Genomic DNA, 11,993 nt, shown 5'->3' on the forward strand with positions numbered 1-11,993 from the left:
ACTCGGCGGTTTTCCTTCACTATGGCTTCAACAGCTGCAATGTTCTGTGGAATCACAACTCGTTGTGCCTGACCTGGACGAGGAGCATCTTCCACTGAAGTCACACCATTTGCGAACTTTCTACTCCATTCGTAGACTTGCTGCTGTAACAAACATGCATCACCGTACGGAACCTTCATTCGTCGATGAATTTCTGTAGGTTTCACACCTTCACTATGCAAAAACCGAATAACAGAACGCTGTTCTTCCCTGGTGCAAGTCGCATGTGGGGCGGCCATCTTACTGATACTGCGACGGTGTGTGTGCATTTGCACTATGCTGCCACCTACAGGCCATTCTGCACACTGTTTGTAGCACGCTTACCAACTTACAGGATAATGGCGCGAAATTTCGATTTGTTACTACTAATTTAAGGTTATCACTTGACTCACCCTCGTATTTCCTGGCGGTGTAACAGAATGCGAGCAGGCGTTATTGTGGAGTAGGATAACTTCACGTAGTTTTCCTGGTCGTTGTTCCTGGACTGCATCTGCAAGAAGTCGCAGTTGTTGACAGTAAATGTCAGCAGTGATGGCTGCACTTCGGGGATGTAATTCGTGGTGCACCACACCGTCGCTGTTCCATCAGATGCATAACATCTTCTGTGAACGAGCGCCGGTCTTTGTACAGGGAGTTACTGCTTTATTTGGGCTCAGTTCTTGTTTTCTTTTCCTTCGCCATTTCTCGTCACCAGTAACGATACAGGATAGGAATGATCGGTATTATTCAGAAGCCAACTGATGACGGGCAAGCAGTAATGCACACATGGCCACCTCTGGATGTTTGTGATTTTCCAGCGGTACCCATATACCCAATTTTTGAACGTTACCCATTGCATGCAAATGTCGCATGATGGCAGAATGGTGCCAGTTTGTCACATAAGGCAGTTCTTGAGAACACTCACGTCGATTATTGTGGATTCATGCGTTGAAACGATCTTCATCAAACCCCGAAATCCACCTGAACATGGAGAGTGACTAACGTCGAACGATCCTTCTTAGACCTATAAATCCATATTCTTGCTGTCCTCTGCGCAGTGGCATTATCCCCACTCACTTTGCAGTTGTTTCTAGCTGCCTGCTGCTGTCATTCCTCTACGGAACTCAAGCAGAAGAACATATAGGAAATGTTCCGATTTCTCCTCTTGGCTCTCCATTTTCTAGCATCCACATCTCTACTCACTATCTCCAAATGACAAAATGACAATTAGTGTTCTCCAATAGCAACAGGGAATTACAAATAAAAAACAAACGTTAAATAAATCATAGCAAACGGAATACTAACAAGCAAAACAAAAACGCTATGGACATATGCACCAACCTCATGTTGACTTAAGAATTAACTATAAAATCTCAGAGAGAAAGGTAAATGTGTAACTGTAACTTTCTACTGTATTAATGTTTCACCAATGGAGGATAGCACCTTACTGAATTGTGTAGGTGGCTGTTCAAAACAAATAACAACTGTGCTGCGGACTGTGGGGAATCTACACATTACAGTGACTAAAGCGCGAGATTAAATCTGTAATGGATACTGCTTAAAGAGGAGCATCATGGAGTGAGGAAGGCTGCGTCGCTGGTCATTAAAATTGCGACACGAGTAATGATATTATATTGTATTATACTGAACTCTACTTATTGTGTGTCTGCAGTACAGTAGGAACTGTGTAACCCAATCGGGCATCATGCTGAGCTGAGCTTTAATAACTTATGTGCGTTAGTAATTCCATGATATTACGATGATGGGCCACAGTTGATCATTCATAGTGGTTACAGTGCATACGGCGAGAGAAGCGCTCTGACAGTTGACGTGGACTTCGCGCCCGTGCTTCGCGCATTCACGATGGTGAGTCAGATCGTGACCTTTTGTTTATGTTACGATGGCAACGCCCCAGTGTTGCCGTAGTGCTGGCTCTCTAGCCGTCCATGTCGAATACTGGAAACTGCGCTTCCAGCTATCAGAACTCTTCTCTCAGCATACAGAGTATAGCGAGTAAGTAGCCTGTCGGTGTCTGAGCAACTCATGGCGAAATGTTTCAAGTAAGTGAGAGATTGGGAGAATGTGTTGACCTGGACAACAATCAGACACTCATTGTTGGTAAAGAGTCAGAATGGGCTGCCAGCAGTATTACATTGTCTTGTTCAAAGATTACGTAACAGACACATTGAATGTTGGGCACAGGTGCCAGCCCTAGCACATCAGAAGTGTAATTCCTGCTGTCTAAATTACCAGCTATGCAGAACAGTCACTCGGATCATGATGCCAAGTGCTCAGCCTGTAACGATGACGAACGAAATGTGGCAACGTTCACCTCCACAAAGTCTCCACATATGGTTTACGATCTTCTACTAAATTCTGAGCTTAAAGTCTGGATGCAGAAATCTATAGTACCAACTGTTCACATGAATTGTACGTACCATGCAGTACTAACACACTTTTATTACAGTCATTATGAAGCTTTTATTTTGCAGGACAGTTCAGACGTATCTGTCTACTCGTGAACTTATAGTTGGTAGACAAAACCAGTATCTATTGTAAATGTACATTAATAGTAGCATCAGATACCTTAGGGTCATATATTCTCTCTTTCATAGTCTCCCAGAATTTCACTCAGTCGCTTTTCACTTATTTCAGCTCTAATAGTGATTTGTTTATATGAAAATAGTCAAGTTGAGCCTTATTTCGGTTTCCACTTTAATTTTCAGGTGCCTCAATAACTGAGCCTTTGAGCGGATTCAGCATATGGAGAAAGGCATGGGCATACCAGAAGCAAAAGCTGTCTTGAGTCAGCCATCGTGTTGAGGATTGATTTAATTACGTTTTGAAATCGATTCAGACTTCAAGTACTACATTTGTCAAAATAGGGACGTTGCAACCGTTAACGGTGCGCAACAAAGGATAACGATCCACTTGTTGTTTCAGATTTAGTGGAGGAGCCATTAACAAACTCTCTTGTTCGTAGTACTCTACGACGAGCATGTCTATATTTCTGACAAGAGAGAAAGAAATCAAACTCGAGAACCATAATCGTCTATTTCTTGAGTAACCCATTACTCCCTTTTGTAATAATAGAACGAGAATGTCATGTCACAGAAATCTAAGAATCTCCTGCAGCACAAATCGAGTAGGAAAGTACAGGTAAGTATTGGAAGAACCCAAAAATGGTGGGAATGATTTAGTTTGTGAATTCGGAACAGGCAGCGGCCTAATCCTTGAAAGGTAGATGACAATGAAAATGATGATGGCGTACTAATAAAAGAGATATTGCATTCACAATAAGATTATCAAAAGATTTTTTTTTTTCATTCTTAAACATGGCTGCGTTGTCAGCGACCGTTATAAAGTAAAACTAAAGCAGTAACAGCCCTCAGTTGCTTGACTTTGGTTTCGGCCACTACTAGAAACATAGAACATAGAACGTGGCAGGCAAGCCACTATGGGCTCCTCAGACATGTCGATCTGAGCACCTCGACGTGTGTCAGCAGCACATAGTGGCTTCCCTTTTATGTTTTCTATTTAAAAATTATGTGACCTTAGCGTTATCGCTTGATATTTATTTTATACGTGACATGCTAATTCAAATGTTTTATTTTTTATGAAGGCACTCTTAGTAGTGGCCGAAACCTAGATCAAAAAGACTTCATTTTTGCGGCCGAGGGATGTTATTGCTTTAATTTTATTGTCAAAAGAGTTTATATATTTCAACACACTAAAAAACGGTCTCTTAATGGTGTTAGAGATATACCAATCCCAGACAAAATCGACATGTTCTTTCGATAATGCTAGTCCTTTTACCAACTTTCTCAATTACTGAATGGCTGAATGTAATGAAACAGAACACATTATACTACAACATTTCAAGCTGGATCGAAATTATTTTAGTACCTCGTCCATTTTGACTTGGTATTATCTTCCAATTTTTTCGAATTTGATTACAAAACGGACTTGCTTGTTGGGACATGGGCTATGACTCTTATAAATAACCTAGGAAATAAATTTCTGAATACAAACCAAGACATTGTCAGTCAAATAATTTATTACGAGAGATATGTCAATGATATCGTCATTTTACTTGAAACCAATTCTCTAACTAAATAAACTTGAAGCATCGTAAAATACAATTTGAGAACAGAAGGAGGAAAGCATTACTAAAAAGTTTCTGGATGGTAGTAGCCAAAGAATTAACAGCAGTTACAAAGTGGGTATTTTCCGAAAATCGTCGGCTACAGCCGCCATCATTAATCAGTCTTACTGCCATCCTTACAAACGATATCACGCCTTCTTTAGTTGCATTTGTACAGGTTTACACGAACTTTCATTGCGTTATAAGTTGGTATTGTTAAAGTTACCTCAGCATTGAAACAAACTACAGCGGCTAACGGCTATAATACTCACATAGTTGACGGACTGTACAAAAGTGATTTAAAGCAAGCCAGTAAGAATTAATGACATCAAAATAGAAATAAATCAACTTTCTCACCATGACTTACAACACAGAGAAAATTGTGACAAGGTGGCTAAGCACTTTTATAATACTAATGTGAAAATAACGGTTGGCACTGCCAATCGACTGAGAAATAAATTAACGCAAAACAAAAAGAAAAAGAATCTTGATATGTTTACAGTCTTCGGAGCTTTTCTGATAACCTGTTAAAATTTACTGCACACACTGGCAGAAGATTGTAAGAAACACTCAGAGGAAGCACTGAAGCCACCCAGGCTATGTCCAACCATGTCAATCACCTGATAACATGTACACGTCATACGATTGGGATAAATGACAGCCGGCCAGAGTGGCCGAGCGGTTCTTGGCGCTACAGTCTGGAACCGCGCGACCGCTACGGTCGCAGGCTCGAATCCTGCCTCGGGCGTGGATATGTGTGATGTCTTTAGGTTAGTTAGGTTTAGGTAGTTCTAAGTTCTAGGGGACTGATGACCTTCGAAGTTAAAACCCATAGTGCTCAGAGCGATTTGAACCATTTGACTTGGCTGCAATAACAAAAGGCATCGTAGACGCTTGGCAATGATACGCAGCGCAACGAGCATTGATATAACGTCCGTGGTAACCAATTGTTGTCGCACAAAAATCTCTATATTTAAAGTATTTTTCTGTTTACTTTATCATATGGCCTACAAAAGAGTTATTACATCAAATATACGTTCTACAGACCCCCTCTTCTTGAGTAAAATAAAGAGCATAGACGTATTATATAAAATATAATGTAAATGGTCGTTGTGTAAACTAAACGGATTTTTAACACCTTGCTTAACAAATCTCTTATTTTCGTACGACTAAGTTTAGTGTTGTTAAATCCATTCTCCATTCCACAGCTGATTCCAAGCACAGCAACCAAACAAAAATACAAATATCAACTTATTAGTTACAGCTACTTGATTTAACTATAGGAGTGAACCTTGTGGAGTAATTTAATTATGAAACAGTTACATCTCTAGAATGAGATTTTAACTCTGCAGCGGAGCGTGCGCTGATATGAAACTTCCTGGCAGATTAAAACTGTGTGCCCGACCGAGACTCGAACTCGGGACCTTTGCCCTTCGCGGGCAAGTGCTCTACCAACTGAGCTACCAAAGCACGACTCAGGCCCGGTACTCACAGCTTTAGGAAGGTAGGAGACGAGGTACTGGCAAAAGTAAAGCTGTGAGTACCGAGCGTGAGTCGTGCTTCGATAGCTCAGTTGGTAGAGCACTTGCCCGCGAAAGGCAAAGGTCCCGAGTTCGAGTCTCGGTCGGGCACACAGTTTTAATCTGCCAGTTACATCTCTATTAGACAGCCTTATGATTTTCATTAGGACAACATTTACTCTGAGTGTTACTAGGTCGTCCACTGGAACAAAGCCATGAGCACAGAAGTGGATATTTGCCTCATTAGCTGTTTATCGATGAAGGCACCAAGGTTCCTTAACTCGTATGAGCTTCACATCTATGTACAAGATAAACACTAACAGGAAGGGGTGAATAACTGAATTAAATCTGCTCGTCCAGTAGTAAATTTGGGGGTGCAACATGTAGACATACATTTATCTGTGCTTGGTTTTCATCTTTGGAATCAACTATGCATCAGAAAATGGGCTCACAACCCGCAACCAAGGCCGTAAGAAAATAAAGTTTTGTGAAACAAAGCAAAAACGTCGATCATTTGGTTTGTAAAACATACTGTATAATGTTTTATCAAAGACACACAGTTTAGTCAATTTAGAGAAGTTCATCATATTTTTTTTGAATATGCCATTCAACTGATTTTTGAGAGCATAAGCTTACTGGGCTTTTGAATCGAAATATCATTTGCCTGCACCATTTCTTTCCTGACATATCAAAATTAACACATTATGTTTGAAGAGCCTGCGCGGATTCAAAGCAGCATGAAATTAAATGTACAAAGACGGGAGATATATTGCAGATATTTCTCGATAACTGGCGCCGGACGTGAGCAGAAGAGCTGACAGCGGAACAAAGCGGCGTTGTGCTGCGCAGCTGCAGCGCGCCGGCGGCGATGTGTTTGTCTGCCGGGCTGAGTGCAGTCAGCGGGGCGTGGTTTCGCGCCCGGCCACCAAATTCCATCAGCAGCTCTAACGAGATTAGCCGGCAGCCGCCACTAGCCCATCTTTAATGGACAGGCACCGCAGTCTTTGGTCTCTGTAATAGGCACACAAATAGAGCCGCGCAACGCGAACAATGTGCCCAGTCTAGCACCTGCTGTGTCGATGATACCACGCTCCGCGGTCCAGCGAGCTCGTGTGTTTCGAACCGTACTCTTGTGGCTGCCTCCCATTATGCCCCTCCCTCAGTAACACTACGTTCGTTGCATTCAATAGGAGTCCTGTATCAACAGACATCTATAATGTACCACTTATCTTGTCATTCTGTACAACTCTGGTGCACAGCTGTGACGGAACTCGAATGAGTCCTGCTGCTTCGTTATTTCATAGAATTTTTTTTAGAAATCATTCATAAAAACAACCAAATGGAGTAAAGTCCTACGCTGTGTCGCAACGAAGAATTTTGCAGTGGTGTGGCTCTTTTTTGCATATGTTTATTCTACCAAAAAATCGCACAAGTATCGTACGGTATGACCGGTATCATTTGCCATTGCAACCTACTTCAGTCAGATTACTGCCCTGACAATCGTACTACTGCACGTTCTGGTACACTCCCTATAGCGCACATACAAACTCCATTATCAAAATACAAGATGATGGCGACAGTGAGGTCAAACGGAGAGTTTGTGAAAAACAAGGACAGCAAAATGATATGGTATAGCCAACAGATCAACATTAAATGAAAATCTCCCCGAAAACCGAGCGAGGTGGCGCAGTGGCTAGCACACTGGACTCGCATTCGGGAGGACGACGGTTCAATCCCGCGTTCGGCCATCCTGATTTAGGTTTTCCGTGATTTCCCTAAATCGCTCCAGGCAAATTCCGGGATGGTTCCATTGAAACGGCACGGCCGACTTCCTTCCCTAATCCGATGAGACCGATGACCTCGCTGTTTGGTCTCCTCCATCAAACAACCGAACCAACCTTCATCTCTCCGAAAACTTTAAAAGGAAATTATGCGTAACTAACAGTAACTATAGATACTATGTTATCAACAGGAGTCAATAGCACGAGCGAAAAACTGAAAACAAAGACGATAGCAGCATGCCTTCCACATAAACTGGCTAGCATGTAACTCCAAAAGAGTTTTACAACTAATGCTTGCATACGGTGAACCATACTGCCTAGTACATGACAAATGAAGGATTTACGTGCTTCATTGTTATTGTGGCTTCTGGCATCGTATAGTGCTAATGTGTATAAATTTTAGTGTCAGATGAAATGACGATATAGACGCACTGTGAGTAACAATGAATTTAGCACATTGCTGATACTCAACATACATTTGTATATAGTAAAAATAAGTAAGGAAGGTCTGCGTTTTCCAACAAAGGCAAGCTGACATACGAGTTAGAAAAAAAGGTATATCTGCGAACATAGTGAACCACATCTGTAACATTTTATTATACTGAACACTGCTCGGAAACTGTGTGAGTTTTTATGATGGTAGCCACACCTTTGGAGAGAGTTCAGAGTAGATCTCAGAACTCCGGATTGTTTTATGTAGTAAAATTCAATTTCCACCGACTGTGAATGGTAACGATGGCAAGCAAGATTTGTAAGGAGTAACAAAAGTAATCATACAATCTTAATATCGAAAATACTCCCTCAGATATCTTTAGAAAGTGTTTATGGAGGAAGAAGAATCCGTAAAACTGGAGAAACACTAAATATGTCTTTGTAAACGTTAGTGCCCTAAAGCCAGTTTTTCAGTGTCCAAGATATGTTTTACCTTTATGTTACAAACATTTTCAGTCGCTGTTCTAAAATAGTACTCACTGTGTCTTATTGCGGAACACCCATTGACGATATATTTAATGTAAAAGGGAAAACACGTCTGGGATCAGAAATATCAATATTACAAGCGAAAAAACCGTGTTGCTCAAAAAATCATATTTACACAGTTACTGCGTTATATGGCAACTTCAGAGAACTTGTCAAAGCAGTAATTGTCCCGCTTCACAAGAAAGATGACTGACAAGATGTGAACGAAGTACCCGTCAGCTTGCCCTATGCACTGTATGAGATACTAAAGGTATTTAAATTATGCCATTTAAGGTTTGAAGTTTATCCGCCAATCAGTAAAATCTAATAAAGCCATAAGCTCTACTGATCCCGACCGAGCCAAATATCTCACGAAATAAGCATCAAACGAAAAAACCACAAAGAACGAAACTTGTCTAGCTTGAAGGGGGAAACCAGATGGCGCTATGGTAGGCCCGCTAGATGGCGCTGCCATAGGTCAAGTGGATATCAACTGCGTTTTTTTAAAAATAGGAACCCCCATGTTTTATTACATATTCGTGTAGTACGTAAAGAAATATGAATGTTTTAGTTGGACCACTTTTTTCACTTTGTGATAGATGGCGCTGTAATAGTCACAAACGTATAAGTACGTCGTATCACGTAACATTCCGCCAGTTCGGACGGTATTTGCTTCGTGATACATTACCCGTGTTAAAATGAACCGTTTACCAATTGCGGAAAAGGTCGATATCGTTTTGATGTATGGCTATTGTGATCCAAATGCCTAACGGGCGTGTGCTATGTATGCTGCTCGGTATCCTGGACGACATCACCCAAGTGTCCTTACCGTTCGCCGGATAGTTAGGTTATTTAAGGAAACAGGAAGTGTTCAGCCACATGTTAAACGTCAACCACGACCGGCAACAAATATTGCTGCCCAAGTAGGTGTTCTAGCTGCTGTCGCGGCTAATCCGCACATCAGTAGCAGACAAATTGCGCGAGAATCGGGAATCTCAAAACGTCGGTGTTGAGAATGCTACATCAACAACGATTGCACCCGTACCACATTTCTATGCACCAGGAATTGCATGGCGACGACGTTAAACGTCGGTTACAGTTCTGCCACTGAGGACAAGAGAAATTATGGAACGATGACGGATTTTTTGGACGCGTTCTATTTAGCGACGAAGCGTCATTCACCAACAGCGGTAACGTAAACCGGCATAATATCCACTATTGTGCAACGGAAAATTCATGATGGCTGCGACAAGTGGAACATCAACGACCTTGGCGGGTTCATATACATCTACATTTATACTCCGCAAGCCACCCAACGGTGTGTAGCGGAGGGCACTTTACGTGCCACTGTCATTACCTCCCTTTCCTGTTCCAGTCGCTTATGGTTCGTCGGAAGAACGACTGCCGGAAGGCATCCGTGCGCGCTCGAATCTCTCTAATTTCACGTTCGTGACCTCCTCGGGAGGTATAAGTAAGGGGAAGCAATATATTCGATACCTCATCCAGAAACGCACCCTCTCGAAACCTGGACAGCAAGCTACACTGCGATGCAGAGCGCCTCTCTTGCATAGTCTGTCACTTGAGTTTGATAAATATCTCCGTAACGCTATCACGCTTACCAAATAACCCTGTGACGAAACGTGCAACTCTTCTTTGGATCTTCTGTATTTCCTCTGTCAACCCGACCTGGTACGGATCCCTCACTGATGAGCAATACTCAAGTATAGATCGAACGAGTGTTTTGTAAGCCACCTCCTTTGTTGATGGACTACATTTTCTAAGGACTCACCCAACGAATCTCAACCTGGCACCCGCCTTACCAACAATTAATTTTATATGAACATTCCACTTCAAATCTTTCCGTAGAAATAATCCCAGATATTTTAAAGAAGTAACTGGTACCAGTGTTTGTTCCACTATCATATAATCATAATATCAAGGATCCTTCTTTCTATGTATTCGCAATACATTATATCCATATTAAGGGTCACTTGCCACTCCCTGCACCAAGTGCCTATCCGCTGCAGATCTTCCTGCATTTCGCTGCAATTTTCTAATGCTGCAACTTCTCTTTATACTACAGCATCATCCGCGAAAAGCCACATGGAAATTCCGACACTATCTACTAGGTCATTTATATATATTGTGAAAAGCAATGGTCCCATAACACTCCCCTGTGGCACGCCAGAGTTTACTTTAACGTCTGTAGACGTCTCTCCATTCAGAACAACATGCTGTGTTCTGTTTGCTAAAAACTCTTTAATCCAGCCACACAGGTGGTCTGATATTCCGTAGGCCCTTACTTTGTTTATCAGGCGACAGTGCGGAACTGTATCGAACGCCTTCCGGAAGTCAAGGAAAATGGCATCTACCTGGGAGCCTGCATAGAATATTTTCTGGGTCTCGTGAACGAATAAAGCGAGTTGGGTCTCACACGATCGCTGTTTCCGGAATCCATGTCGATTCCTACAGAGAAGATTCTGGGTTTCCGGAAATGACATGATACGCGAGCAAAAATGTATGTATGGTGCGGCATTATGGGAGGAAGGATAATTGGCCCCCATTCTACCGATGGCAATTTAAATGGTGCAATATATGCTGATTTCCTACGTAATGTTCTATCGTTGTTACTACAAGATGTTTCACTGCATGACACAGTGGCGATGTACTTCTAACATGATGAATGTCCGGCACATAGCTCGCGTGCGGTTGTAGCGGCATTGAATAGCATATTTCATGACAGGTGGATTGGTCGTCGAAGCACTATGCCATGGCCCCCACGTTCACCGGATCTGACGTCCCCGGATTTCTTTCTGTGGGGAAAGTTGAAGGATATTTGCTGTCGTGATCCACCGACAACGCCTGACTACATGCGTCAGCGCATTGTCAATGCATGTGCGAACATTACGGAAGGCGAACTACTCGCTGTTGAGAGGAATGTCGTTACACGTATTGCTAAATGCATTGAGGTTGGCGGGCATCATTTGGAGTATTTATTGCATTAATGTGGTATTTGCAGGTAATCACGCTGTAACAGCATGCGTTCTCTGAATTGATAAGTTCACAAAGACACATGTATCACATTGGAACAACCGAAATAAAATGTTCAACGTACCTACGTTCTGAATTTTAATTTAAAAAACCTACCCGTTACCAGCTGTTCTTCTAAAATTATGAGCCATATGTCTGTGACTATTACAGCGCCATCTATCACAAAGCGAAAAATCGGTCCAACCTATATATATATATATATATAGGGTGATTATAGTTAATGTTAAGCTTTAAAAAGGCTGTAGAATAATACCACTGGTCAGAATGACGACAAATTGCAAAGGAATATCATCCGAGAAAGGGGGAAAACGTATGACAGAAAAAAATTGTGTGAAAATTGATCAGTAAATGGCGCTGTATGTGTCAGAATACCTAACTGGAAACACCTGTCATGCGCCCTACACAATGAAGTTGGTATAAACATGCCGGGTACACGGCTTTTCCTCATTTCGCGTCCGCGACGTTGGCCATGACTGTCTCAATGCACGATCGCGCTCTACTCGTAAAGCTGTATAACAAGAA

General features: G+C 42.0%; 1 non-coding gene across 1 annotated transcript; it reads left to right on the plus strand.

The window, feature by feature from the left end:
• Positions 1-5,719: 5,719 nt before the first annotated feature.
• On the plus strand, positions 5,720-5,794 carry Trnas-cga (transfer RNA serine (anticodon CGA)). Its single transcript has one exon. It is a non-coding gene; the product is annotated as a tRNA-Ser (tRNA).
• Positions 5,795-11,993: the final 6,199 nt, after the last annotated feature.

Source organism: Schistocerca nitens, chromosome 2 (assembly GCF_023898315.1).
Source record: "Schistocerca nitens isolate TAMUIC-IGC-003100 chromosome 2, iqSchNite1.1, whole genome shotgun sequence".
Taxonomy (NCBI): domain Eukaryota; kingdom Metazoa; phylum Arthropoda; class Insecta; order Orthoptera; family Acrididae; genus Schistocerca; species Schistocerca nitens.